General features: G+C 41.2%; 4 long non-coding RNA genes across 9 annotated transcripts; 1 reads left to right on the top strand and 3 right to left on the bottom strand.

The window, feature by feature from the left end:
- On the top strand, positions 1 to 27,278 carry LOC103478496 (uncharacterized). 6 transcript variants are annotated; one of them, XR_014091461.1, is made up of 5 exons: positions 1 to 511; positions 23,727 to 23,770; positions 25,867 to 25,926; positions 26,112 to 26,436; positions 26,504 to 27,278. It is a non-coding gene; the product is annotated as an uncharacterized LOC103478496 (long non-coding RNA). The 6 variants fall into 6 exon arrangements; XR_014091458.1 differs by having other exon boundaries at positions 23,704 to 23,770; XR_014091462.1 differs by having other exon boundaries at positions 494 to 566; positions 23,562 to 23,749.
- On the bottom strand, positions 7,208 to 8,669 carry LOC103478501 (uncharacterized). The gene is made up of 4 exons (XR_014091448.1): positions 8,559 to 8,669; positions 8,413 to 8,470; positions 7,952 to 8,323; positions 7,208 to 7,839 (listed from the first exon to the last, which is right to left on the bottom strand). It is a non-coding gene; the product is annotated as an uncharacterized LOC103478501 (long non-coding RNA).
- LOC103478499 (uncharacterized) lies at positions 14,275 to 15,659 on the bottom strand. The gene is made up of 3 exons (XR_014091457.1): positions 15,485 to 15,659; positions 15,002 to 15,373; positions 14,275 to 14,889 (listed from the first exon to the last, which is right to left on the bottom strand). It is a non-coding gene; the product is annotated as an uncharacterized LOC103478499 (long non-coding RNA).
- Positions 21,151 to 22,790, bottom strand: LOC103478497 (uncharacterized). Its single transcript, XR_535814.3, has 4 exons — positions 22,681 to 22,790; positions 22,539 to 22,596; positions 22,070 to 22,441; positions 21,151 to 21,957 (listed from the first exon to the last, which is right to left on the bottom strand). It is a non-coding gene; the product is annotated as an uncharacterized LOC103478497 (long non-coding RNA).
- Positions 27,279 to 27,489: the final 211 nt, after the last annotated feature.

Raw genomic sequence — 27,489 nt, 5'->3', positions numbered from 1 at the left:
ATGTTTAGACCTGGAAGGTGTGGAGTACTGCTTGACATGAGATCAAATCTTTGGACTTTTAATATTTTTCATCAGTCCTGTGAAGATTTGGTTTTCTGTGTGTTAATTAGTCCCTATGTTGTTGTTGTCTACCCCTTGATTGTTTCCAGCTGTCCCTTGTTTCCCCTATTTACCCTCTGTATATTTATACTCACCTGTGTCTATGTTTCCCTGCCAGATCCTTGTTATGGTTTTCTTGTTTAGTCGTGTGTCCTGTTCCAGTCGTGTTTGTGTTTCCAGTGCTACAAGTGTCTGAGTTCCTTGTCTCATTGCTCACCTGTGCTGCCTGGGCTTCTGTACCTTTGTGATCATCATTAAAACACCTCAGCCTAGGTCCCACCGCGTCTGAATCCTCATCATTAACCAATAATTCTTTACAGAAGGATCTGGCCAGAACGGTGATGTTTGGAGAAGTAAAGAAAAGAGAAGTAACATCATGGATCCAGAAGAACATGAACATTTTCAATGGACGGTAAGAGTTCATTGATACAGTGGCTCAACCCTGCTCTGTCTAAAGATGATTTGAGGTATCCAGAAATTGTTTCATTGCATTGTGGGACTGTTCTCATTTCCCATCAGCCCATAAGAAAATAATTTTACCAAATCTAAATGCATTTAATTCTTAACCAAAAAATAAGTCGGATCAAATAATAGTAGTCAAAGAGACAATATTTATGCCGAGGTTGTGTTAGCAGGTAATGTTAAAATGATCCGCTAACTGTGGATCGGTTTTGAATCCTTTGAGAGCATTACTCCCTCAAACATTAAGCGTTGCTCTGATATTTAGCCTCGTTTTTATTTCGGGCTTGGTCTAATTCTCTGTTGGCTTACTTTTCGTTGAGTCTTTCGTTTTGATTTTTGGACCAGGTACTACTCCAGAACTTAGACGTTTCCCTGTAAAGTTTTGTTTCTCCGCCATTAGCACAAAAACGGCACACCGCAGATGTGTGAAGCTGACACCCCACCCACGTCAAAAAATTCTGCTAATAGTCTGAATGGTTAGTGCTCCGTTTGTGTAGTTAAAATTTTCGTTTGTGCAGTTTTAGTTTGAGATATTAAAAATTATTTTTTAGGTCATCCAGAGTTCATATTGCTCCAAAACAAACCAAAGTAGTGCTCCGTTTGTGCAGGTTTGTGAAGTTAAAACTGTCGTTTGTGCAGCTTTCGTCTTTGAGATATTAAAAGTTATAATTTTGGCCGATGGCGTCACCGTCACCCCATCACGCCTGAAGGTTCACTTAGGAACTGTCAACAAATTACCGAACCAAACATTCCTGTCAAATGTTAATAAATGACTTGAATTGTAACCGACTTGTTAGTGCTAATTCATGCTTTTACATGAGACAAAATAGCGTCTATTAAATTTTAGTCATATACATTATTTTCAATAATTTTAATATTAAATGATATAGTATTTTCTTCAATAGCTTCCAAGTCATGTGAAGTATTAACTCAAAATCTCTTTGTGCAGACTAGTATAATTATTTCAGTCATTTTTTTTTCCATTTTAATCTTTTTGTATTTTTTAGCAATTTTCTTTGTCAAAATTTAGTATGTTTTTGTAATAGCTTCTAAGACATGTGTCCTATTCATTTAAAACCACTTTGAAATTGTTTTACAAATCATTAGAGATGAGGCACCCTCATTTTTTCTCCATTTTAGATCTTTTTCAATTTTTTTACATAATTTAAATCTACAAATTAAAAAATATGATTGGTGATTAATAGCTTAAATTTTATGTGACCCACTGACAAGGAATAAAAAGGGTTAAATGGAATAAGAATGAGTGTGCACCACCTATCTAGGTGGTAGTATAATTTCACATTGATTTTGAGTTAACAAGACCCAATTAACTCATGGGTCTCATGACCCATAAGCTATTGAAGAAAAATCAATCAATCATTTAATCATCTTCCCCTTGTCCGCAGTCGGGTTGTGGGGTCATCAGAGGCCCAGACTTCCCTCTCCCCAGCCACTTCTTCCAGCTCCTCCAGGGGGATCCCAATGCATTCCCAGGCCAGCCAAGAAACATAGTCCCTCCAGCATGTCCTGGGTCTTCCTGTGGGCCTCCTTCTGGTAGGACGTGCCCAAAAGACCACACTAGGGAGTAGTCAAGGAGGCATCCTAATCTGATGCCTGACCCACCTCGGCTGGCTCCTCTCGAAGTGAAAAATCAGCGGCTCTACTCTCCCTCCTGGATAACTGAGCTTCTCATCCTATCACTAAGGGAGAGCCCAGACACCTTATGGAAAAAATAATTTTGGCCGCTTGCGTTTGTGATTTTGTTCTTTCAGTCAAGACCCTTAAACCTATGCCATAGATGAAGGTAGGGATGTAGATCGACTGGCAAATGGAGACCTTTGCTTTTTGATCCAGCTGTCTCTTCACCACGACAGACTGGTCCAGCGCCCACTTTACTGCAGACGCCGCACCAATCCGTCTATTGATCTCCTGTTCCATTTTCCCCCTCATTCTTGATGTTATGGATTCTGTATTTTCCTCTATCACTTTTAGCCTCTTTCATCTGCTCAACACGCTGCAGCATACATAACCATGCTTATATGTGACTGCTGGCAGTCATATGTAAACAGACTGAAACTGATTAGAGTACCCTTTAGGGAGGGTCCAGATTGCAGAGATAAATAAAAAGCTAAACTTGCTACAGTCTTTGCCTCACTTGGCTTCTTGTCACTGCACCAGAGCTGGACGATGAATGTAACCTAAGAAGCATGATGTTCCATTTGGATGATATGTATGGATTGTGAAATTTGATCAATTTTTAGCATTAAAGCTTATTTTTATCTCAAATCTCATTATTTCTCAAGGTCATTTACAATGAGTGGTTCTGGTTGGGTCCTGAAACTGGTTAACGAACAAGGGTGGTGAACAGAGACGGAAATAAATGAACTCCAACAATGAACAAGATCCTAAGATGCTTAAACTCCTCCACTTGGGTCAGGACAATCTTCCCTGACTCAAATAAGGCACTCTACCCTTTTCAAGCTCAAAGACCATGGCCTTGGATCTGGAGGTACTGATCCTCCTCCTGGCCGCTTCACACTCGGCTGCCTACTGCTCCAGTAAAGCTGTAGATCACTACCTGATGAAGCCAGAAGGGCCACATCATCTGCCAAAAGCAGAGGCGTGATTCCAAGGCCACCAAAATGGATCCCTTCAAAACCCTGGTTGCGCAAAATGTGACCTTGGACAGAAAACCCCCAAATCAAAAAATCAAATCAAATTTTATTTATATATCACATTTCAACAACAAGGCATTTCAAAGAGCTTTACACCATAAAAATACAAAGTCATAGAAACACAGCCAACTGAAACATGACATTTTCTCACTACATATCAGATTGTTAATTAATGTTTCATTAATTAACGCATGGCTCTTATCTCGAGCCATGCGATGAGATGAGACTAACTATTTCTAGTTAGAACCTCTCAACTTCACACACCAGGTCAGGCTCCCACCAGAAAAGTGACATTCAATGCCCAGTGATAAAACGTCTATCGCCCAGGGTCAGATGGCCAAGGTCCCCTCCCTAGCCCTTCTAACATCTCACATTGCACCCAGCTCTTTTGGCCCCTCCCACAGGTGGTGAGCCCATGGGAAGGTGAACCCACTTTGGGCTGACCCTGGCCAGACTCCATGTGTTTTGGCACCAGGTGCTTGCCACGGAGCACCAACTCCAGGCCCAGCTCCAGGGTGGTGCTCTGGTGACCTGCGTCCAGGTGAGGGGACACTATCCATTGATTGTGCTCTTCATAAAGGGTCTTTGGGCTGCTTTGTCTGGTTCATCACCTAGGACCTCTAGCATTGGGTGACCTTACAAAGGGTATGAAGCCCCTGACAGCATAACTCCCTGAGTCACTTCAACACTCAAACCCTTTCATCACGATAAGGTGGCAGCCTATGGAGAGGTGAAGAAAAATTAGGAAATGTATGTTTTAAATATAAAATTGCCTAAAAAATAATAAAATGGGTCAAAATGAGCGTATCCTCATCTCTTCACTCTACTAAAACCATTTTACACTGATTTTGAGTAATTCGGTCACAGTTTATTGAGAACTCCTGCTCATGTTCTCACTAAAACCAGGAAGATAGAGAACATAACATCAGTTTTAAAGTCCCTACACTGGCTCCCTGTAACTCAGAGGATAGAATAGAAAAATATTGTTGTTGGTTTATAAATCACTGAACGGTTTAGCACCACAATACATTAAAGATCTGCTGTTATATCAACCTTCCAGACCCCTCAGGTCTTCTGGTTCTGCTCTGCATCCAGAACCAGAACCAAACAAGGAGAAGCAGCATTCAACTTCCATGCACCACAAATTTGGAACAAACTTCCAGAAAACTGTAAAACAGCTGAAACATTGACGTACTTTAAATCTCGACTAAAAACCCGCCTGTTCAGAGTTGTATTTGAAACATAATCATTTACAAATTTAATGATAGCTCTTGACTTTATGTAATGTTTTGATTATTCTATGTTGCTTAACTCTGTTTTCGTGTTTTTATTATGTAAAGCACTTTGAAATGCCTTGCTGCTGAAATGTGTTGTACAGATAAAATTGGATTGATTGACCTAGAAGATAATATAAAAATACCTACAAATTATAAAAAGGACTCAAATTGTATATAAATGAGTATGCCTCATCTATACAGAATGGTAGAACAATTTCACACTGATTTTTAATCAATAAGTCACAAGACCTGGAAGCTATTACAAAAACATACTAAATTTTGACAAAGAAAATTGCTAAAAACAGAAAATACAAAAGGATTAAAATGGAAAACAAATGACTGTGCCTCATTTGTAAAGACTAGTATAAATATTTCAAAGTGATTTTGAGTTAATACTTCACATGACTTGGAAGCTATTGAAGAAAATACTATATTATTTAATATTAAAATTATTGACAATAATGTATAAGACTTTAAAATTTAATAGATGCTATTTTGTCTCATGTAAAAACATGAATTAGCACTTACAATTAGTTAGTCGGTTACAATTCACGTCATTTATTAACGTTTGACGGGAATGTTTGGTTTGGTAATTTGTTGACAGTTCCTAAGTGAACCATCGGGCGTGATGGGGTGACGGTGACGTCATTGGCCAAAATTATAACTTTTAATATTTAAAGAACGAAAGCTGCACAAACGACAGTTTTAACTGCACAAACCTGCACAAACGGAGCACTAACGAAGTAGCCCACTTTGGTTTGTTTTGGAGCAATATGGGGGGATGGTGAACTCTGGATGACCTAAAAAAAATCATTTTTAATATCTCAACTAAAACTGCACATACGAAAATTTTAACTGCACAAACAGAGCACTAACCATTCAGACTATTTGCAGAATTTTTTTACGTGGGTGGGGTGTCAGCTCCACACAGCTGCACACCGCTAGCTTCTGGTAGAACGACTGGACGTACACACATAAGCAAAGACACGCCTCCCGACTCTGAGGAGGCTGGTTTTGCTTCAGGAGCGGAATATGTTTTCAATCAATCAATCAATCAATCAATCAATCAATCAATCAATCAATCAATCAATCAATCAATCTTTATTCCAGACCAAAAAGGTCCATAAAAAAGGTAAAAACAAAATAAGAGAAAAATAATAAAATAAAAAATTTAAAAATTAAAAAAACATGACATTCACTGAGTCACAAATAAATGATGACACCAATGTTTCCACAATCTTGAGAAAAATCTCACTGTACTAAAAACAGGATTTACTAAAATTGCAATTATATTATTGCATGACACAGAAAATCTACACATACATCTATACATGAGATTCCTGAGCACAGCTGCACATGTGGGAACATCATTGTGTACAAACATATGGCTAGCACTGCTCCATCTAGGCACTCTGAGTAGGAACCTCATGCCGTCATTGTAGGCCACATAAAGTTTCTGCCGGCTACTGTTGTTGTATCTTCGCCACAGATGGGCCGTGTAAAGTGAAGTGCAAAAAGCTTTAAAAAGAGCTATCTTCACAGAGGATGAACACATACTAAACTTTCTGACCAAAGTATTAGCTTGTGCATACATCATACAATACTGCCTACGAATGTCACAATCATCAGACAGGTCATCAGTTATGTAATGTCCCAAATATTTAATTTCATTGCATCTGTTGAGGACAATGCCAGATAAAGAGAAGTCAGGGGTTATCAGATGCTTATCTGCCCTACTTCTAACAATCATAACATTGCTTTTCTTAGCATTATATTTGATGTCAAAGTCACAACCATATTGGGAACAGACCCTTAATAGTTGTTGAAGGCCAGCACTATATGGACTTAAGATTACCAAATCATCTGCATACATTATGTGATTGATTATGCGGTCACCAACTATACAGCCTGTTTTACAACAATTCAGGCGCGTTGATAGTTCATCCATGTAGATGTTAAAAAGGTAAGGGGACAGTAAACTTCCCTGCCTTACTCCGTTACCAACTTTAAACGAATCAGACATTGTGTTGGCCCATTTTACAAACATTGATTGATGACCATACCAGTAGACCAGAATTCTAATTAGATATTTGGGTACACCTCTGCTTTCTAACTTGCCGAACAGTTTTTGGTGATTCACACGATCAAATGCTTTAGAGGCATCAATAAAACACATAAATACTGTAGTGTTGTGCAAATTATACAAGTCTAAAATCTCCTGTAGTGCAAAAATACACATGTCTGTGCCAAGCTTGGGTTTAAAACCGAATTGATTATCGGAGGTCAAGAGAAACTCTTCCAGCCTATTTAAAAGGACTCTTTATAAATGTTAAATGGGGGCACAAGGACTAGGCAGGAGGACTTGTTTTTTTTTCCACAGATTATCTCTCTCATGATCAACTTTCATAGTATAGTGAATTTTTTAAAAGGTTTTGTTGGGTCTAGTGACCCTTTATTTGAAAGTAGTTCAACAGGAAGGAGGGCAATCAGCGAGGGGAACACATGGGGCAAATGTCGCCAGGCCAGGAATCGAACCTGTGGCCACCGCCATGAGGACTAGGGCTTCAATACGTGGGTCATGCTTTGAACCTGCGCCACCACAACAGCCCAGTATAGTGAATTTTTAACAAATATGAACATACAAAAGTTACATATTGCACGTTTAAAACAAAAGAATAGGACAACTTCAGGAGATTGGAGTATGATGTAAATTTAATAGTCAGTGTATGATTTTACAGTTGATAAAGAGTAAAAGAAAGAAAAACAGCGTAACAAGATAAATCCATAAATCCTATTAGAAAATCATCAAAGGTAAAGAATCTTAACTTTTGTGCCTCTAACACATTATTAAAAGATTTAGGTAAAAATCAATTCAAAAGGTGATATGAATCAAAGCATGCAACAAGAATTTCTTCTCTCTCTCTAAATGTAGATTTTTTTTTTTAAGTTTTACTAAATCAAAGCGTTTTCTGCAAAATCACTTTGTCATTATGGCAGATAGCTCTAAAAATATTGCTTTAATTTAGTATTCCATACTTAGTTTAACTAGGTACTCTTCTTGACGAGAAGCATAGAGCCCTCTGTAGTCTTCTTGTCATTGAAATTCACCTTGCAGTTTAAAGGCTTGTTGAAGTCGGCTTCTTCAGGGGTGAAGGTGAGGGTCGACGTTGTTAACCACCCATTGCCCAATTTTGTACTCGTTTCGGTCATTCCGGGGTGACTCCAGGAGAATTTGGGAGGAGATGTTGGACAGACGTGAGTAACTGTGCAGGTGGCAGTCACTTTATTACTTACTTCTATAGTCATCACTGGAGGCTCAGGAACTCCTGTACAATCAACAATTTTCACAAAATGACTTGTTAAATAGTTATTTAAACATGTTTTACTATCTTAAAGTAAATGGTTTGGAATTACTGAAAAGGTCTCTAATATACTCACGGAAGACATTAAGGGCCACCGTATCTTTTGAAAAGACGAACTTTGTAAATTTTGGAATTTCAATAGTAAAGTAAAACGGACCACTGTCGGTTTCTCTGACGTCATCCAGCTGCCAGGTGCAGATGCTTCTTTCAATGGTTCCCGTAATTGCAGATCGCCCATTGTACTCCTGCACTACTTTGAATTTGGGGTCATTTGATGCAACAATCTCGTCACCTCTTCTCCAGTATGCCGGCCTCTTTTCCCACAGGTGACCTCTCTTGGGGTAATCATACATACAGGGAATGACCACACATGTGCTTTCAAGAACAGAGATTATTGGGGGTACAGATATGAGCCACTTCTGGCCTGGGTCCATAGATTCAACCATCTCTGCAATAAAGCACAAACTACTTTTTCAGCAAGTAGACAGTGATGGAATGACTATATTTCATGAATTGTCATTTTTATGCTAAGCTTACCACAAACCATCAGAATTGAGAGCCATAACTTCAGATCCATCATCAGTTGACTAGAAGTCTAAATTAAAAAAAGCATAAAGATTAAAATAAAGATATAAAAATCTTTAGTGAATTCTTCTTAATCTTCAAAGTAATGATCCACTCACCTTGAAGTTTCTTTAACATATAACTGAAATTAAATCTTGTAAGATTTCAACGTTTTGCAGCCAAAGATTATGTCTCTGTCCTATTGTGTGGTGAGAGGGAGTCTTGTGCTTATAAAGCAAAAGTTTAGACCTTGAAGCCATAAATTGTAACAATCAAACTTTCCCCATGTCTTAAGCTGATTATTATGTAGCTTTTTTGTACATTTTCCAGGAACAAATTTTGGATGGAGAAAAAAGTAAATGTAGCGGATGTACTAAAAATCTGCAACAATGTGGTCTTTGAATAAAAGGGTTATTGTGTAAATCAGTTCAGGTATCGTTATGAATGACTTCCTGAAAGTCAGCACAGTGTACCTAGCATCAGGTGTGGATGCTGGGTACACATCCACACCTGATGGATGTGTACCCTGATGTCAAGCATCAGGTTTGATCTGATGCTTGATATCAGATCAAACCTTTGGACTTTTAATATTTTTCATCTGTCCCATGACATTACCCATGTGGAAAAATGTGGAAAGAAATGTTGCTATTGTGTGGTGAGAGTGAGTCTTGTGCTTGTAAAGCAAAAGCTTAGACCTTGAAGCCAGAAATTGTTACAGTTTGCAATCAAACTTTCCCCACATCATAAACTGATTATGTAGCTTTTTGGGTACTTTTTCCATGATATTTTTAAATGTAGAAAAAAGTAAATGTAGCAGATGTACTAAAAATCTGCAACAATGTGGTTTTAGAATAAAATGGTTATCGTGTAAAATCAGTTCAGGTATCATTATGAATCACTTCCTGAAAGTCAGCACAGTGTACCCAGCATCAGGTGTGGAGTACTGCTTGACATGAGAGCAAATCTTTGGACTGTTAATATTTTTCATCAGTCCTGTGAAGATTTGGTTTTCTGTGTGTTAATTAGTCCCTATGTTGTTGTTGTCTACCCCTTGATTGTTTACAGCTGTCCCTCTTTTCCCATGATTACCCTCCGTATATTTATACTCACCTGTGTCTGCAGGTTTTATGGTTTTCTCGTTAGTCATTTGTCCTGTTCCAGTCATGTGTGTTTTCAGTGCTACCAGTGTCTGAGTTCCTTGTCTCATTGATCACCTGTGCTGCCTGGGCTTCTGTACTTTTGTGGTCATCATTAAAAACTATCATAATGGCACCTCCACAGCTCCTTTTCTCCTCCGTCTCCAGGCCCTGCTAAGCAGACATCTGGCCTCAGTAACCGGGCAAAGAAATTTTCTGACACTTCCCAGTGCTCTGCCCGAGTCTCCCAGTGCTCTTCCCAAATCTTCCAGTGCTAAGCTAACGTCACAGATCTAGTGTCAGCAGCTAACACCCACGACCCGGTAGTTAACATACCTGTACTGTCGTCCAGCTGTCCAGAGCCATCTGCCGGCGTTCTAGCCTGCCTCCGAGCTGACCCTCATGGCTCTAACCACCCTACTGAGCCAACCACCAGGTCCTCCGACCTCCAGGCTGTCTTCCCAGTGGTGGGGAAAGGGGTGGAAATTAAAAATTTTCTCCACCATCCATAGTGGCTGGTAGAGAAAAATTTTTACCGGCCACTCGAACATTTCACCAGCCACTGTTTTTTTCTTTCCATTACAGACCCCGCCAGTGCAAGCAAATTATATAAAATATATGATTTATTCTTAACACTATGAAAACCGATTTACTGACAATAAGTTTACCATACACATGTACTTATACATAATAATTTAACATAAAGCATGGACACCTTGACAGGGTTGTAGTGCAATAAGTTCATTTGAAATAATTACTACAGCAAACTTTAACTAAACAACCCTAACATTCTGGCAATCAGATGTTTAACATTTCCACATTTTGGCTACAACTCTTTGTAGCCAAAACTCCAAACCTAATATCGTAACGGACTGAATGTTATGTTTTTAACATAATCTCGGGTCGGCTTGTGAAGCGCAGGAGGTTACCAGAGCAGGAGGGTGTGTTTAAATGACAGAGAGAGACTCAGAATAAAAAGGTGTGAGTGGTTTAGAGTTGATCACCTGTTCGGGTTGTTTTACCTTTTTTTACCTTTGCCTTGGTGCATCACAGCCGCTGTAGTTTCTGAACGTTCAATCAATGACATACTTGGACTAATTACCTCGTTCTTTGCGAGTATACGTCATTTACAACAAACATCAAACACGGTAAATATGTCTCATTGGGTATTTAACAAGCAAATGGCTTCTACCGCGATAATTATGTGAAATTAAATTGTCTAATATAAAAAATAGTTTGGTACTGTTGGACTCAGAGTCTGAGAGGCTTGTCCTTTATTAAACAATTTTGATTTTTGCCTCTTATTATATTGATGTTGATGATACTTTCTCCAAAATAATAACCTTTTTCAACCTTTATAGCTCCACTGTTGAAAATGTGGCTCTAACATTCACAAATGACATTGAAATAAAATCCAGTCCAACATCTGGTTTGAGTTGATTCCTCTGGAACTTGGTGGAGGAAAAATATCCCAACTTCAGAAGATGAGCTTTAACCTAACAGAGCTCTGTGGTTCCTCCTATCAGTATGAGAGTCAGGGTGAGGAGGCGACATGTTAGGAAGAGAAGTGGAAGCTGCAGGATCTTCAGAACAGGTCATGATGCTGGGCTACTGATTACCCCTCTGTCTGGACACAGGATCAATATAACCAGTTTAAAAGCTAAAATGAATTATTATATGCCAGACAAGGAAAACTGGGATGCACTCCATGCCATGATGTTCAAGATTTAGGTCTCATGGCATCTCAAGGTGTCAACATTGCAGCCAGTGGGCTGAGGGAGGACATACAGATTTATTTTGTAGCAATTCAAGAGCTACCCAGCTTTTATCACTTTGCAAAAATTTAATCAGCACAGAAACTCCAAAGCACACAAAGAAGCATATATATATATACCCAGAATCTCTGCTGGGTTTGTGGGGTGCAGGCGGTTGCCACGGTAACATGTTGATTAAATGACAGAGACAAAAGGTAGGAGAGGTTTAGAGTCGATCGCCGTTATTTTACCTTTGTAAACAGACAACCTGAATACAGTGACCTTTAGTGAGGGTACAGAATAGATAATGGATAAAAGCTGAACTCGTGCTACAATCTTTGCCTCTCTTGGTTACATCCGTGTGTGCCAAGTGTGGCCCACATGCATACATGTCGTATGCATATAAAGTAAATATAACTATTAATTTAAGTAGTTCTTTGTGGATGCATAACTTGTCCACCTTAGTTTGCCTGTTTTTGGTCAACATATGGTCAACATATTCACAAATGACATTGAAATAAAATCCAGTCCAACATCCGGTTTGAGGTGATTCCTCTGGAACCTGTTGGAGGAAAAATATCACAACTTCAGAAGATGAGCTTTAACCTAACAAAGCTCTGTGGTTCCTTCTATCAGTATGAGAGTCAGGGTGAGGAGGCGACATGTTAGGAAGAGACGTGGAAGCTGGATCTTCAGAACAAACAGGTCATGATGCTAGGCTACTGATTATCCCTCTGTTTGTACACAGGATCAATATAACCAGTTTAAAAGCTAAAATGAAGTTAAATGCCAGACATTGAAAAAAGGGATGCACTCCATGCCATGATGTTCAGAATTTAGGTGTCATGACATCTCAAGGTGTCAACATTGCAGGCTGAGGGAGGAAATACAGCTTTATTTTGTAGCAATTATTCAAGAGGTACCAGCTTTTATTGCTTCGCAAAAAAATTTATTAGCACAGAAACTCCAAAGCACACAAAGAATATATATATATATATATATATATATATATATATATATATATATATATATATATATAATTTTATTTATTTATTTTTTGTTATAGTACCCCCAAGAATTTAAAACTACTTTCACCCCTGCCTGGACCTTAGTGTTGATTTCTCCCAGACTCTCTCTCTCTCTCTCTCTCTCTCTCTCTCTCTCTCTCTCTCTCTCTCTCTCTCTCTCTCTCACCTGCCCTCCGGTCTGCATTAATTTTTTTTCTTTATGAACATTTTCACTCCTTACCGGGCAGCAGCAAATCTGAACTCTTCCTCAATCTGTCCCTGGTCTTTCTCATAATCATCCTACTAAGACGATAATAAAAACCCCCGAATCACTAATTCTCCCTCCATCTTTGCTACTGAATCTGTTCCAGCGGTCAAAGTTTACGTGGTAAACATATCAGTTAGTTTAACACTTTTTCATGAATGGGTTTATGTGCTTGTTAGCGTTTGTTGGATTTTTTCTGACCCGTCCCGTCTCGTATCCCCTAAGTCAGGGGTGTCCAAAGTCGGTCCTCGAGGGCCGGCATCCTGCATGTTTTAGTTCTCTCCCTGGTGGTAGAAACAACCTCCTCAGCAAGTCAATGTTCTCCTTAGGCGTCTAATGAGCCATCATTTGATGCAGGTGTGTCAAACCAGGGAGAGAACTAAAACATGCAAGATGAGGGCCGACTTTGGACACCCCTGCCCTAAATTTTCTCAGACTCCGGTTAGCAGCAACGTTAGCTGAAATGACTCTATTTATAACATTAGAGAGGAGGGCGGGCCAATTACAACCGAGAGATTTCATTGGATAAGCCCAGTGTCCGTCAATAAAATCAACCAATGGGCTGTCGCAGTCGATAAAAATTATATGTAATATACTTTTTTTGTTGTCAAATTATGACGGCGTAGGGCCGCCAGATATGGACGGTAAATGCATCAGTCTGTAGTCCAGACGGTCAGTCCTCCTCTGGACATAAATTCAAATTGAATGCAGCTTTTTTTTTTTTTTGTTCTGTTCAAAGTGCCAACCCGCCACAGTGGCGGGTGCGTTGCTCCAATTTACACGCAACTTCCTACTTTTTACCCGCATTTGGCCAGTGGCGGGTGCTAATGTCCACCATTGGATGGGGGGACTGTGAAGATGTGAATTTCTGTGTGTTTTTGGTAATTTGGTCTCTGTGTCTGTGTCTTGCCCTTCATTGTTCCCTGACTGTGTCTCATTCTCCTGATTATCGTATGCATTTTTTTATACTCTGTGTTTCCCCGTCGGATCCTTGTCTTTCCTGTCGTATGTTGTGTCATTCTCTTATCTAGTTACCAGTATTGCCAGGGTTTTGAGTTTGTAGCTTCATTGTTCACCTCTGCTGCCTGGACTTTGTACTCTCTGTATATTGTCATTAAATCATCAAACTCAGTTGCCACCTCTACAACCATTAATCATGATAGTGAGCTAACTAGTGTGTGCTGTGATTCAAAAGCATAAAAAAATGTCAAAAATAACAGCATAGTCATTTTAATTTTGCTTCCATTCTTTTCTTTTTGACAGCTGGACTATAGCGCATCAGGTCATTATCTCAATCTTTGAAAGAGGAAAGACTATCATATTCTGTTTAATAGAGAAAAGTTAATGTTTCCATATATATTTTATCCACATTTCCTGTCTAAGGGACTCTCCCACTTGTAAAAATATTTAGCTGGCAGCAAAATTTACCCAGTGAATCATACAATGTAGATTTAAAGTGCATAACACTATTACTTCTGTCACTATTTGTGCAGTTCCTCTGTTGGTGGAAGTTCTTTGTGGCCTATTTGAAGAGCTAAATAAAATACCCACATGTTCTCTAGTCATCACAAATGTGAGGCCGCAGTCACAACAGTCCCCTACATCACACAGTCCAGATAATTGAGACAAAATTTAAGAAATAAAAAAAAACAAAAAACAATGAGATGTTATAATTTTGCATTTTGATGAAAGCTTTAATATAAAAGAATAGGAACACTTAAAGACTTTGGAGTATGATGTAAATTTAAGAGTGTATGACATTACAGTTGATGAAGAGTAAAAAAACAAAAACAAATTAATCCAAAATCCATAAATCCTAGTAGAAAATCATTAAAGTTTAAAAAAAATGAATCCTAACTTTTGTGCCTCATATCTCTAAATGTTTTTTCTTCTTTTTGTAGTTTTACTAATTCAGGCCCTTTCCTGCAAAAAATCACATGGTCATTAAGGTATGTGGCTCTAAAAATATTGCTGCAATCTAATACTGCATATGTAGTTTCACTTGGTCCTCTACTTGATGAGAAGCACAGAGCTGTGTGTAGTCTTCCTGCCATGGAATCTCACTGTGCAGTTTAAAGGCTTGTTGAAGTCGGCTTCTTGAGGAGTGAAGGTGATGGTCGACATTGTTGTCCACAACAATTCATTCTTCTTTTTTGACTTTGTTTCGATCATTCCAGTGTGGCTCCAGAAGAGTTTGGGAGGAGATGATGGACAGGCATGTGTAACTTTGCAGGTGGCAGTCAGTTCATTAAGAACTGCAACAGACATGATGGGAGGCTCAGGAACTCCTGTACAATCAACAATTTTCACAAAATCGCTTGTTAAATAGTTATTTAAACATGTTTTACAATCTTAAAGTAAATGATTTAGAATTACTGAAAAGGTCTCTAATATACTCACGGTAGATGTCAAGGGTCACCTTATTGTTTGAGAAAGTGAAGCTTTTATATTGTGGAATTTCAATTTTGAAGTAAAACGGACCAGTGTCCGTTTTTCTGACGTGATTCAGCTGCCAGGTGCAGTTGCCGCTTTCAAGGAATCCTTTAATTCTGGATCGATGGTTGAACTCATCCGTTAGTTTCACATTGGGGAAATTTGTTGCGACAACTGTGTTCCCTCTCTTCCAGTATCCCCGCCATGTCATCAATGTTTTTGCCTTCTTGGGGTAAACGTACTTACAGGGAATGACAACACATGAGCCTTGAAGAACAGGGATTTTTGATGGTACAGATATGTGCCAGTCCTTGCCCGAGCCTATAGATTCAGCCATCCCTGCAATAAAAACACAAAAACAAGGATATTTTCTTAGCAAGTGGACAATAATAGAATGATAGAATAGAATAGATGATAATCCATGAATTGTCATTTTAAGGCTAAGCTTACCACAAACCATCAGAATTGAGAGCCACAATTTCAGATACATCTTCTTAATCTTCAAAGTAATGATCCACTCACCCTGAAGTTTCTTTAACATATAACTGAAATTAATTCTTGAAAGATTTGAATGTTTTGAAGACAACAATTATGTCTCTGTCCTATTGTGTGGTGAGAGAGAGTCTTGTGCTTATAAAGCAAAAGCTTAGACCTTGAAGCCAGAAATTGTTACAGTTTTCAATCAAACTTTCCCCACGTCATAAGTTGATTATTATGTTGCTTTTTAGGTACTTTTTCCATGATATTTTTCGAAAAAAAATAAATAAATGTAGCAGATGTACTAAAAATCTGCAGCAATGTGGACTTTGAATAACATGTTTATCATGTAAAATCAGTTCATGTATCCTTATGTTTCACTTCCTGAATGTCCAGGAGAATGGGACATCAGAGTATCAACCATAAAACTTCAACACATGGCATTTATTGTGCAACCCAGAGCTTTCAGTGGAAAAGCAAAAGTTCCAGGTCCGTTTAATGCCATACAAATATGAGACAGAAACATGGATTATATCTTTATATAGACCTTTATATTGATTTATAGATTAATAGTTTTACTGGACAGAAATGACAAAGAACAAATCTGGTTCTTAATCAAATCCTAATGAGTCAAATTGAAAGTGTCATGGAGTCATCAGCCTCATGACATTAACACTGACATGAAAAATAATATTGAAGAAATAAATATATCAAATCTAATTAAAAACATAAATAAGTGATCAGTTCTTTACTGTTATGGTCTGTAAGATATATTTATTCTCAGTACTAGATGTGGTCTCAACAAGGACATGGCACTTCAACAATATTATTTTACCTTTTATCTGGAAATAGTGTCTGTTTATTCTTGCCATACAGTCCTCTGTATTAATTATTGCTCCAAAGGTCTTGCCATACAAGTTTCTTCTTCTGTATTTACTTTAGTTTCTTAGTTAATTCTTGCATTTTGTTTCCATTTAGTTTCCTTTGATTAGTATTATCCTCTCTTGGTTTATTGCTATGTCCACTTTAGTTTCTTTCCTATGGCTAGATTTATTTGATCTTTTATTGACCATCAGTAATTTCCACTCATCACCTGCTGCGCCGCCTAATCGTCATGATGTGTTTCACATCATGTATTGATTTTTTTCACAGTTCAGCATCGGATTCTCTGTTTTTCTGCCATAATTCACATCTAGTTCGTCGCTCCGTTTTATGTTCCGCTTCTCCTGTTTCAGAGTTTTGCGCAATGTGCAAGTCTTTTTTTTTTTTAAGCCCCTAAGGTGCCTTGGACTGCCACCTTATCGTGGTGGAGGGGTTTGAATGTCCCAATGATCCTAGGAGCTATGCTGTCTGGGGCTTTATGCCCCTGGTAGGGTCACCCAAGGCAGACAGGTCCTAGGTGAGGAACCAGACAAAGCGCAGCCCGAAGACCCCTTATGATGAACACAAACTTTGGACTTTGTTTTCCCTCGCCCAGACGCGGGTCACCGGGGCCCCACTCTGGAGCCAGGTCTGGAGGTGGGGCACGATGGCGAGCGCCTGGTGGCCGGGTTTTTACCCACGGAGCCCGGCCCGGCTCAGCCCGAAGAGGAGACGTGAGATGGGCTTCCTGATGGGCTTCCCTTCTGATGGGCTCACCACCTGTCAGAGGGGCCAAAGGGGTCGGGTGCATTGTGCTATGGGCGGCAGCCGAGGGAGGGGACCCTGGCGGTCTGATCCTCGGCTGCAGAAGCTGGCTCTTGGGACGTGGAACGTCACCTCTCCGGTGGGGAAGGATCCGGAGCTAGTGTGCGAGGCTGAGAGGTTCCGGCTAGAAATAGTCGGCCTCACCTCGACACATGGCTCTGGTTCTGGAACCAGTCTCCTTGATAGGGGCTGAATGTACTTCCACTCTGGAGTTGCCCACGGTGAGAGGCGCCAGGCTGGAGTGGGCATACTTGTTGCCCCCCATCTGGGCGCCTGTACGTTGAGGTTCACCCCGGTGAACAAGAGGGTAGCCTCCCTCCACCTACGGGTGGGGGGACGGGGTCTGACTGTTGTTTCTGCTTACGGGCCAAACAGTAGTTCGGATTACCCACCCTTCTTGGAGTCCTTAGAAGGGGTACTGGAGAGTGCCCCTCCTGGGGACTCCCTTGTTCTATTGGGGGACTTCAACGCTCACATGGGCAATGACAGTGAGACCTGGAGAGGCATGGTTGGGAGGAACGGCCTCCCTGATCTGAACTCGAGTGGTGTCACGGATTGTCCATCACGAACACCATGTTCAGGCATAAGGGCGTCCATATGTGCACTTGGCACCAGGACGCCCTAGGCCGCAGTTCGATGATTGACTTTGTCATCGTCTCATTGGATTTGCGGCCGTATGTCTTGGACACTCGGGTGAAGAGAGGTGCGGAGCTGTCCACTGACCACTACCTGGTGGCGAGTTGGCTCCGGTGGTGGGGGAGGAAGCCGGTCAGACCTGGCAGGCCCAAACGTGTAGTGAGGGTCTGCTGGGAACGTCTGGCGGAGTCCCCTGTGAGACGGAGCTTCAATTCTCATCTCCAGCAGAACTTCGAACACGTTCCGGGGGAGGTGGAGGACATTGAGTCTGAGTGGACCATGTTCCGTACCACCATTGCCGAGGCGGCCTATCGGAGCTGCGGCTGCAAGGTTGTTGGTCCCTGTCGCGGCGGCAACCCTCGAACCCGTTGGTGGACACCTTTGGTGAGGGATGCTGTCAAGCTGAAGAAGGAATGCTATTGGGCCTTTTTGGCCTGTGGGAATCCAGAAGAAGCTGATGGGTACCGACGGGCGAAGCAGCATGCAGCTCGGGTTGTCGCTGAGGCAAAAACTCGGGCATGGGAGGAGTTTGGAGAGGCCATGGAGACAGACTTCCGTACGGCTTCGAGGCGATTCTGGTCCACCATCCGGCGTCTCAGGAGGGGGAAGCAGTGCAGCACCAACACTGTTTATAGTGGGGATGGTGTGCTGCTGACCTCAACTCGGGACGTTGTGGGCCGGTGGGCAGAGTACTTCGAAGACCTCCTCAATCCCACCAACATGCCTTCTGTTGAGGAAGCTGAGCCTGGGGACTCTGGGTTGGGCTCTCCAATCTCTAGGGACGAGGTCAAAAAGCTCCTCAGTGGCAGGGCCCCAGGGGTGGATGAGATCCGCCCGGAGTTCCTTAAGGCTCTGGATGTTGCAGGGTTGTGTTGGCTCACACGACTCTGCAATATCGCATGGACATCGGGGGCAGTTCCCCTGGATTGGCAGACTGGGGTGGTGGTCCCCCTGTTTAAAAAGGGGGACCGGAGGGTGTGCTCCAATTACAGGGGGGTCACACTCTTAAGCCTCCCTGGTAAGGTCTATTCAGGGGTCCTGGAGAGGAGGGTCTGTCGGATAGTCGAACCTCGGATTCAGGAAGAGCAGTGTGGTTTTCGCACTGGTCATGGAACACTGGACCAGCTCTACACCCTCAGCAGGGTCCTGGAGGGTGCATGGGAGTTCGCCCAACCAGTCTACATGTGTTTTGTGGAAAAGGGTAGAGTGCCTTCTCCAGGTCAGGGGGGTCGTCCTGCCTCAAGTGGAAGAGTTTAAGTATCTGGGGATCTTGTTCACGAATGAGGGAAGAAGGGAGCGGGAGATCGACTGGCGGATTGGGGCAGCGTCTACCGTGAAGCGGGCGCTGTACCGGTCCGTCGTGGTGAAGAGAGAGCTGAGCCGAAAAGCGAAGCTCTCGATTTACCGGTCGATCTACGTTCCCACCCTCATCTATGGTCATGAGCTTTGGGTCATGACCGAAAGAACGAGATCACGGATACAAGCGGCCAAAATGGGTTTCCTCCGCAGGGTGGCTGGGTTCTCCCTTAGAGATAGGGTGAGAAGCTCGGTCATCCGGGAGGGACTCAGAGTAGAGCCGCTGCTCCTCCACGTCGAGAGGAGCCAGTTAAGGTGGCTCGGGCATCTGGTAAGGATGCCTTCTGGACGCCTCCCTGGTGAGGTTTCCGGGCATGTCCCACTGGGAGGAGGCCTCGGGGAAGACCCAGGACACGCTGGAGGGATTATGTCTCTCGGCTGGCCTGGGAAAGCCTTGGGATTCCCCGGGAGGAGCTGGAAGAAGTGGCTGGGGAGAGGGAAGTCTGGGCCTCCCTTCTGAAGCTGCTGCCCCCGCGACCCGACTCCGGATAAGCGGAAGGAAATGGATGGATGGGTGGATGGGTGCAGGGCGGTCGGAAAGCGTATCGATGGGGAAAATGCAGACTGACATAAACATTTCAAAAAAACGGAAACAATTTCGGTATTCTAATTATTGAAATTTTAAAGTGCTGTGTTGTTCTATCATCCCCGTTTCTTACCGGACCACTTACAGCATCGGTGTTAACGCTATAAAATAAACTTTCCCTATCGTGGTATCAACCATGGAGGGATTTCTTGATTTCTTTATTTAAATGGGTTCATTTTTCAGAGGGATACACAGTGAAGGTATCGTGATTTTATCTACCAGTAGCAGTGAGAACGGAGCTGCGCCAAGAAGCTAACAGAAGCTAACAAACACTGAATAGAAGAAGAGCTGCCATCTATACCGTTGCAGCCAAGCATGGTTTAATGTTACACAATACAGTTTTACCAAGTTGCTCAAAGTCTAAACTGGCATTGTTGTGCATTTAAGGTGTAAACTTTACCTTCGACCAAACGCCCCCCAAAGGCATTCCAGCGACCCCCTTTTGTAAAAATTTCCACCACCGCCCCCTGCTGCCCTCTGGGGGGCAGTACCGGCCACATTGAGAACCGCTAAGCTAAAGCATTGATTCAGCTACTAATCATAGTAACCTTAAAATTTTCTCACTAGAGGGGACTATGAGGATGTGGATTTCTGTGTGTTTTTGGTTAACTTAGTCTCTGTCTGTGTCTTGCCCTTCACTGTCTCGTTTTCCTGATTATCTCATGTATATATACTCTGTGTTTCCCGTCGGATCCTTGTCTTTCCTTTCGTATGTTGTGTCATTCTCTTATGTAGTTACCAGTGTTTTGAGTTTCTAGCTTCATTGTTCACCTGTGCGGCCTGGACTTTGTACTCTCTCGATATCATCAAACTCATTTCATGATATCCATTTGGGTCCACACCTCTGCAACCACTAATCGTGACAAACGGTGAGCTATGCATGACCAGTGTTTGCCATGTGATTCAAAAGCATAGAAAATGCCAAAAATAACAGCATAGTAATTTTTTACTTTACTTTCCTTCTTTTCTTTTTGACAGTGAAGTTGACAACAAACTTAAATATAGTGCATCAGGTCATTATCTCAATCTTAGAAAGAGGAAACACTGTCATATTCTGTTTAATAGAGAAAAGTTAATGTTCCCATATATCCACATTTCCTTTCTAAGGGACTCTCCCACTTGTAAAAAATATTTAGCTGGCAGCAAAATTTACCCAGTGAATCATACAATGTAGATTTAAAGTGCATAACACTATTACTACTGTCATTCTTTGTCCAGTTCCTCTGTTGATGGAGGTTTTTTGTGGCCTATTTAAAGTGCTAAATAAAATATCCCATGTTGTCTATTCACCACAAATGGGTGAATCCAATAGTCCAACACTCCAGATAATTGAGACCAAAGTTGAGAGATAAAAAAAAACACCAATATTATAATCTTAGCACTTTGATGAAAGCTTTAATACAAAAGAATAGGACAACTTGAGGACATTAGAGTTTGATATAAATTTAATAGTCAATGTATGATCTTATGCCCTGCAACAGACTGGCGACCTGTCCAGGGTGTGCCTATCTCTGTAACTTTAGCTGGACATAGGAACCAGCAGCCCTCCACTAAGGGACAAGAGAGTACAGAAAATGGACGGATGGATGATCTTACAGTTGATAGAGTAAAAGAAAGAGAGCAAAACAAAATTCATCCATAAATCCTATTAGAAAATCATTAAAGTTTAAAAAACATGAATCTCAACTTTTGTGCCTCTAACACATTTTCAAAAGATTTAAAGTTAAACTCGGGTGATATGAATCAAATCATGCAACAATAAGCATTTTTGGTCTCTCTAAATGTTTTTTTTTGTAGTCTTACTAATTCAGGCCCTTTTCTGGAAAATCACTTTGTCATTATGGCAGATAGCTCTAAAAATATTGCTGTATTCTAATCCTGCATATGTAGTTTCACTTAGTCCTCTACTTGGTGAGAAGCACAGAGCCCTTTGTAGTCTTCCTGCCGTGGAATCTCACTGTGCAGTTTAAAGGCTTGTTGAAGTCGGCTTCTTGAGGAGTGAAGGTGATGGTCGACTTTGTTGTCCACAACCATTTATTCTCCTTTTTTGACTTTGTTTTGATCATTCCTGAGTGGCTCCAGAAGAGTTTGGGAGGAGATGATGGACAGACATGTGCAACTTTGCAGGTGGCAGTCACTTTATTAAGGACTGCAACAGACATGATGGGAGGCTCAGGAACTCCTGTACAGTCAACAATTTTCACAAAATCGCTTGTTAAATAGTTATTTAAACATGTTTTACAATCTTAAAGTAAATTATTTAGAATTACTGAAAAGGTCTCTAATATACTCACGGTAGATGTCAAGGGTCACCTTATTGTTTGAGAAAGTGAAGCTTTTATATTGTGGAATTTCAATTTTGAAGTAAAACGGACCAGTGTCCGTTTTTCTGACGTGATTCAGCTGCCAGGTGCAGTTGCCGCTTTCAAGGGCTCCTTTAATTCTGGTTCGATGGTGGAACTCACGCGTTAGTTTAAAATTGTGGAAATTTGATGCGACAACTGTATTTCCTCTCTTCCAGTATCCCAACCATGTCTTAAATATTTTACTTGTCTTGGGGTAAACGTACTCACAGGGAATGACAACACATGAGCCTTGAAGAACAGGGATTTTTGATGGTACAGATATGTGCCAGTCCTTGTCTGAGCCTATAGATTCTGCCATCCCTGCAATAAAAGCACAAACACAAGAATACTTTGTTAGCAAGTAGACAGTGATAGAATGATGATATTTCATGAATTGTCATTTTAAGATTAAACTTACCACAAACCATCAGAATTGAGAACCACAATTTCAGATCCATCATCAGCTGACTAGAAGCCTAAGAACCAACATAAAGATTAAGATAAATATATAAATGTCCTTAGTGAATTCTTCTTAATCTTCAAAGTAATGATCCACTCACCTTTAAGTTTCTTTAACATATAACTGGAGTTAAATCTTGTAAGATTTGAACGTTTTGAAGCCAAAGATTATGTCTCTGTCCTATTGTGTGGTGAGAGAGAGTCTTGTGCTTATAAAGCAAAAGTTTAGACCTTGAAGCCAGAAATTGTTGCAGTTTGCAATCAAACTTTCCCCACGTCATAAGCGGATTATTATGTTGCTTTTTGGGTACTTTTTCCATGATATTTTTCAATGGAGAAAAAAATAAATGTAGCAGATGTACTAAAAAATTGCAACAATGTGATTCACTTATGATTCACTTCCTGAATGTCAGCACAGTGTACCCAGCATCAGGTGTGGAGTGATTAAATATAGTATTGCTTAACATGAGATCAAATTTTTGGACTTTTAATATTTTTCATCAGTCCTGTGAAGATTTGGTTTTCTGTGTGTTAATTAGTCCCTATGTTGTTGTTGTCTACCCCTTGATTGTTTCCAGCTGTCCCTTGTTTCCCCTAATTACCCTCTGTATATTTATACTCACCTGTGTCTGTGTTTTCCTGCCAGATCCTTGTTATGGTTTTCTTGTTTAGTCGTGTGTCCTGTTCCAGTCGTGTTTGTTTCCAGTGTCTGAGTTCCTTGTCTCATTGCTCACTTGTGCTGCCTGGACTTATGTACCTTTGTGATCATCATTAAAACACCTCAGCCTAGGTCCCACCGCGTCTGAATCCTCACTATTCACCAACAATTCTTTACAGAAGGATCTGGCCAGACTGGTGATGTTTGGAGAAGTAAAGAAAAGAGAAGTAACATCATGGATCCAGAAGAACATGAACATTTTCAATGGACAGTAAGAGTTTATTGATACAGTGGCTCAATCCTTCTGTCTAAAGATGATTTGAGGTAGCCAGAAATTGTTTCATTGTACTCTGGGACTGTTCTCTCCCTTTCCTGGACTTGTTGGATTTGATTTGAGGAAGCGGCATGGCATTGTCAAGCAGCTGTTACTTTATCCCTGCCTTCCATTCTCGGCCTTTCTCCACAGCTCCTTCTCCCCTCTGTCTCCAGGACCAGTGATGCATCCAGCCCAGGTAAACTGGCATCCAGCCCTGGTAAGCAAGCAACAAAATGTTATCTCCCAAAGTCTCCCAGTGCTCTGCCTGAATCTAATGTTCCCGAGTCAGAGCAGGCGGCTAGCCTGCCCGAGCCAGCAGTTAACATTCACGAGCCAGTAGCAAACATTCCTGTGCTGTCAACCGGTCGTCCAGAGCCACTGGTGGCTCCAGTTGGCCTCCGGACACATGGGAGATGTGCCCTTCGTCGCCTTCAAAGGACTTGTCTCCTGGGTCGCTAACCCCCCAGATCTTCCCCGAAGGGTCTGCCTCCTATACTGCCGTCCACCAGACTTGTACAGCGGGCTCTGCTCCGACCATATTGGTTATTTTGACTGAGTTAATTTTGCTTTTTTGTGTTCATCTTGTATTCTGGCGCTCCCCACACCTTGTTATGGTTTTTTTTCTTGGGGCATCTGGTAGCTGCCCTTTGTGTGGGGAGGAAGGTAAGGTACTGTGAGGATTTGGTTTTCTGTGTTAATTAGTCCCCGTCTTGTCCTAGGCTGCCCTTTGATTGTTTCCAGCTGCCCCACATTTCTCCCGATTACCCTCTGTGTCTGTTTCCCTGCCGAATCCTTATGTTTTTTTTGCAAGTAGTGTGTCCTGTTCCAGTTCTGTGCGTCTCTAGTGCTACCAGTGTTTGAGTTAATTGCCTCACTGCTCACCTGTGCTGCCAGGACTATCATTATGGCACCTCAACCTGTGTCCCACCGTGCCTGAATCCTCACCACTAACCAACAATCTTTGACAAGTCCCATGACATTATCCAGGGGGAAACATGTATGAAAATATTGCTTGTCAGTGAGGTGCGATTATGACGCTACTCAAATAAATGTTGAAATGCAATATGAAACGTGTAATTTTACTGCTTTTCCTCATGTTAAACATGGTAAAGCTTTAGCTCATAATTATGGTGCCAAAAAGTCTCATACTTTCGAACTGACTCAATTAATATAGTACTTTTCTAGTTGTACCAATTACTTCATACATGGGCCCACACAGTTGCCCCTGATCACACAAACATGAGGATAGGAAGCTGAAATTGAACCCACAGCTTTGAATTTTGCTAACTATTACAGACACCCACACCACTATTGTGGTTTCTTGGTTTGAAAATTCACTCTGGCCAATTTATAATTTACACATTACTAGTTCTTGGTTGAACCCAACAAGGTGTTGACATTAAAGTTTTTGGTCCATTTCCACACTGGTCTGTTTTCGTTGTAGCCTGTTTCTTTTGAAGATTTGATGTGGCTTTACTTCTTGCAGTACTTTGGTTACAAGAAATGTTTGTTGCTTTTTGGTGTGTAAATTAATCCAAAGTCCAAACCTTGTCTATTTAAAAAGATAAAATATGGTGTTGATTTAAATGAGTTACAGGAATTTGCATAAGTCAAATTTAGAATTTTGACTTCAGTCTATAATAGGACAATACTTTTCATGTGGATTTCAATACCAGCTGGTTTGATATTAACTGATGGCCTGCAAACTTTTTTTAAACCAAAGTACTGCACAGAGTGATACAATTGGTCAAAACAAAGGAAACATAAGAATGTCTTACTGTTGCAAAACACACTGGTTACAATTTTGAGCTTCTTAATTTTCCAGTAAGCCATAATCTGGAAGTGGTAAGAACATTTCACCTACAAACCAGCTGCCTCTCGTAATATTTCTGACGGATGATTCAAAAGAATAATGATCTGTCCAATAGTCAAGGATCCTTCGCTGAGAGCTTCGGAAATGTCGGAAAACGGCAGGTTTTCCAACATTTCCGAATGTCGGAAAACAGACATTTGTAAATGCTATTGTAAATAGCATTGTAAGCATTTATTGGCAATTCTTGCTATCCATTTGCTGACCTGTTTTGATTCCATTGGTACTTTTAATGATTTACACACACGATATATTTATATCTAACACCCATCACAGAAGTAGCATCAGGAAACAGGATATTTTAGATTGTGTTTTTCTTGTCTGTTCATTTGATGTTCAGCCCTGACTGTTGGGTTCATTATGTGACATACATGGAAGATTACAAAATGAAACAATTTTGCGTACAATCTTAACAGTGTGTATGTGTTTTTTGCTTTGTGCAGTGTGTTCGATGGAGGGGGGGTGAGGGCTGTCAACCTTGAAGAAAAGCTTGCATTGATACAGTTGGGTTCATACTGTTTTATTAACCTCAGCAGAATCTTATCACCCTCCTCAATTTAGTTCAAATTGTCTCACAAACTGTTTATGTTGTTCATAATTTCTGGGAAAAAGGCTGTGACATGTTACCATAAAGACGCACTTCTTGGGGGAAAAAAAAAAACCTCACTAATTTCTGTTTATCAACCAGCCAGGTAAGATGACAGCTGACCAGAATCCGGACCCGGCGACATCCATCCGAGATGTGAGCTGAGCATTTGACAGAAGAGCTACGACATCTCTTTGACCTGCCATCAAGGCTGAAGAAGGTGCCGAAGATTTGGGAGACGTTCTGTGTTGTCCCTGCTCCAAAAAGGGATAATGCAGTCCCTTCAGGCCTGTGGCACTATCGTCAAACGAAGACCGCTGGGAGACTGGCTCTACAGCACCTCAGGCCTGTGATGAGGGACTGCCTGGATCCTTTGCAGGCCGACTTCATTGTGGACGATGCTACTTCAGAGCTTATGCCCACCCAGGTAAACCACACATCACAGTGAGGATGATGTTGTTCCTACTCCTTATACCATCCTGTCTGTGATGCAGGTAGACCAAGACCTGGGGACCTGGTGAGCAACAAGGGCACACCCCAGGGACTGAATTATCACAGTTTCTCCTTGCACTCTTTTTACACTTTGGCTTCAGCTCTGAAGTTGTCAGATGACTCCTGTGTTTTTGGCTGCACTACAGATGATGGGGAGGAGAAAGACAGAGACTTGATTGAGAGCTTCACTGGATGGTGTGAGAGTTATCACTTCCAGCTTAATACAGGAAACTCCAAAGAGCAGAAGGGCACCTGCAAGTACTTGAGGGAGCAACTTAGCAACAACTTGGACAATGTTAAACGCCTCTACAGGAAAGGTCAGAGTAGGCTGTTCTTTCTGAGGCTCAGGTCTTTTAATGTGTGCACTAGACTGCTGCAGATATTCTACTACTCTGTAATGGCCAGTGTCTTTTTTATTTTGCTGGGGAGGTGGCATTGGCATCAACAAGCTAAATAAGCTAAATATTGGCTGTGGGACTATAATTCGACAGTGTGAAGGGAGTGACCAGGAAAAGGGTGAGGGGGAAGTTAAAGGCCTTCATGGACAGTCCCTCTGATCCATGCTGAGCTGAGGCAGCATAGGAGCTCCTTCAGCCCCGGGCCTCAGAGCAGATCGGAGGCTCATTTGTGCCATCTGGCTGCTTGAGCCTTTTTCATCTCTGGTCAGTGCTTTTTACTGCCTTCCCTGTTTACAAGATGTAAGCAACTTTCATGTTAGAAAATCTTTGCAGTTCTATAGTTCTTGATCACAAAATTAAAGCACACCTCAGAGTGCTAGTTTTTTTCTTACTTCCTCCTAAACATACAATGTTGCCATTTTCATCAGTTTTACACAACTGTTGTGCTGTAGAAGAGAATTGGCAGATCCACATTTTTACTGTTTATTTTATGCAGTTACTCTGAACTCGACTGCAAATTATGGACAATAAATGTTATGAATGCAAGTAGATTAGATTGTGGCACATATTGTGGGTGTGCTGACGAACAT

This window comes from Poecilia reticulata, chromosome 16 (genome assembly GCF_904066995.2).
Source record: "Poecilia reticulata chromosome 16, P_reticulata-male-v2, whole genome shotgun sequence".
Classification (NCBI taxonomy): Eukaryota; Metazoa; Chordata; class Actinopteri; order Cyprinodontiformes; family Poeciliidae; genus Poecilia; species Poecilia reticulata.
The sequence above is the reverse complement of the archived record's forward strand: the minus strand, read 5'-3'. Positions and strand labels throughout refer to the sequence as shown.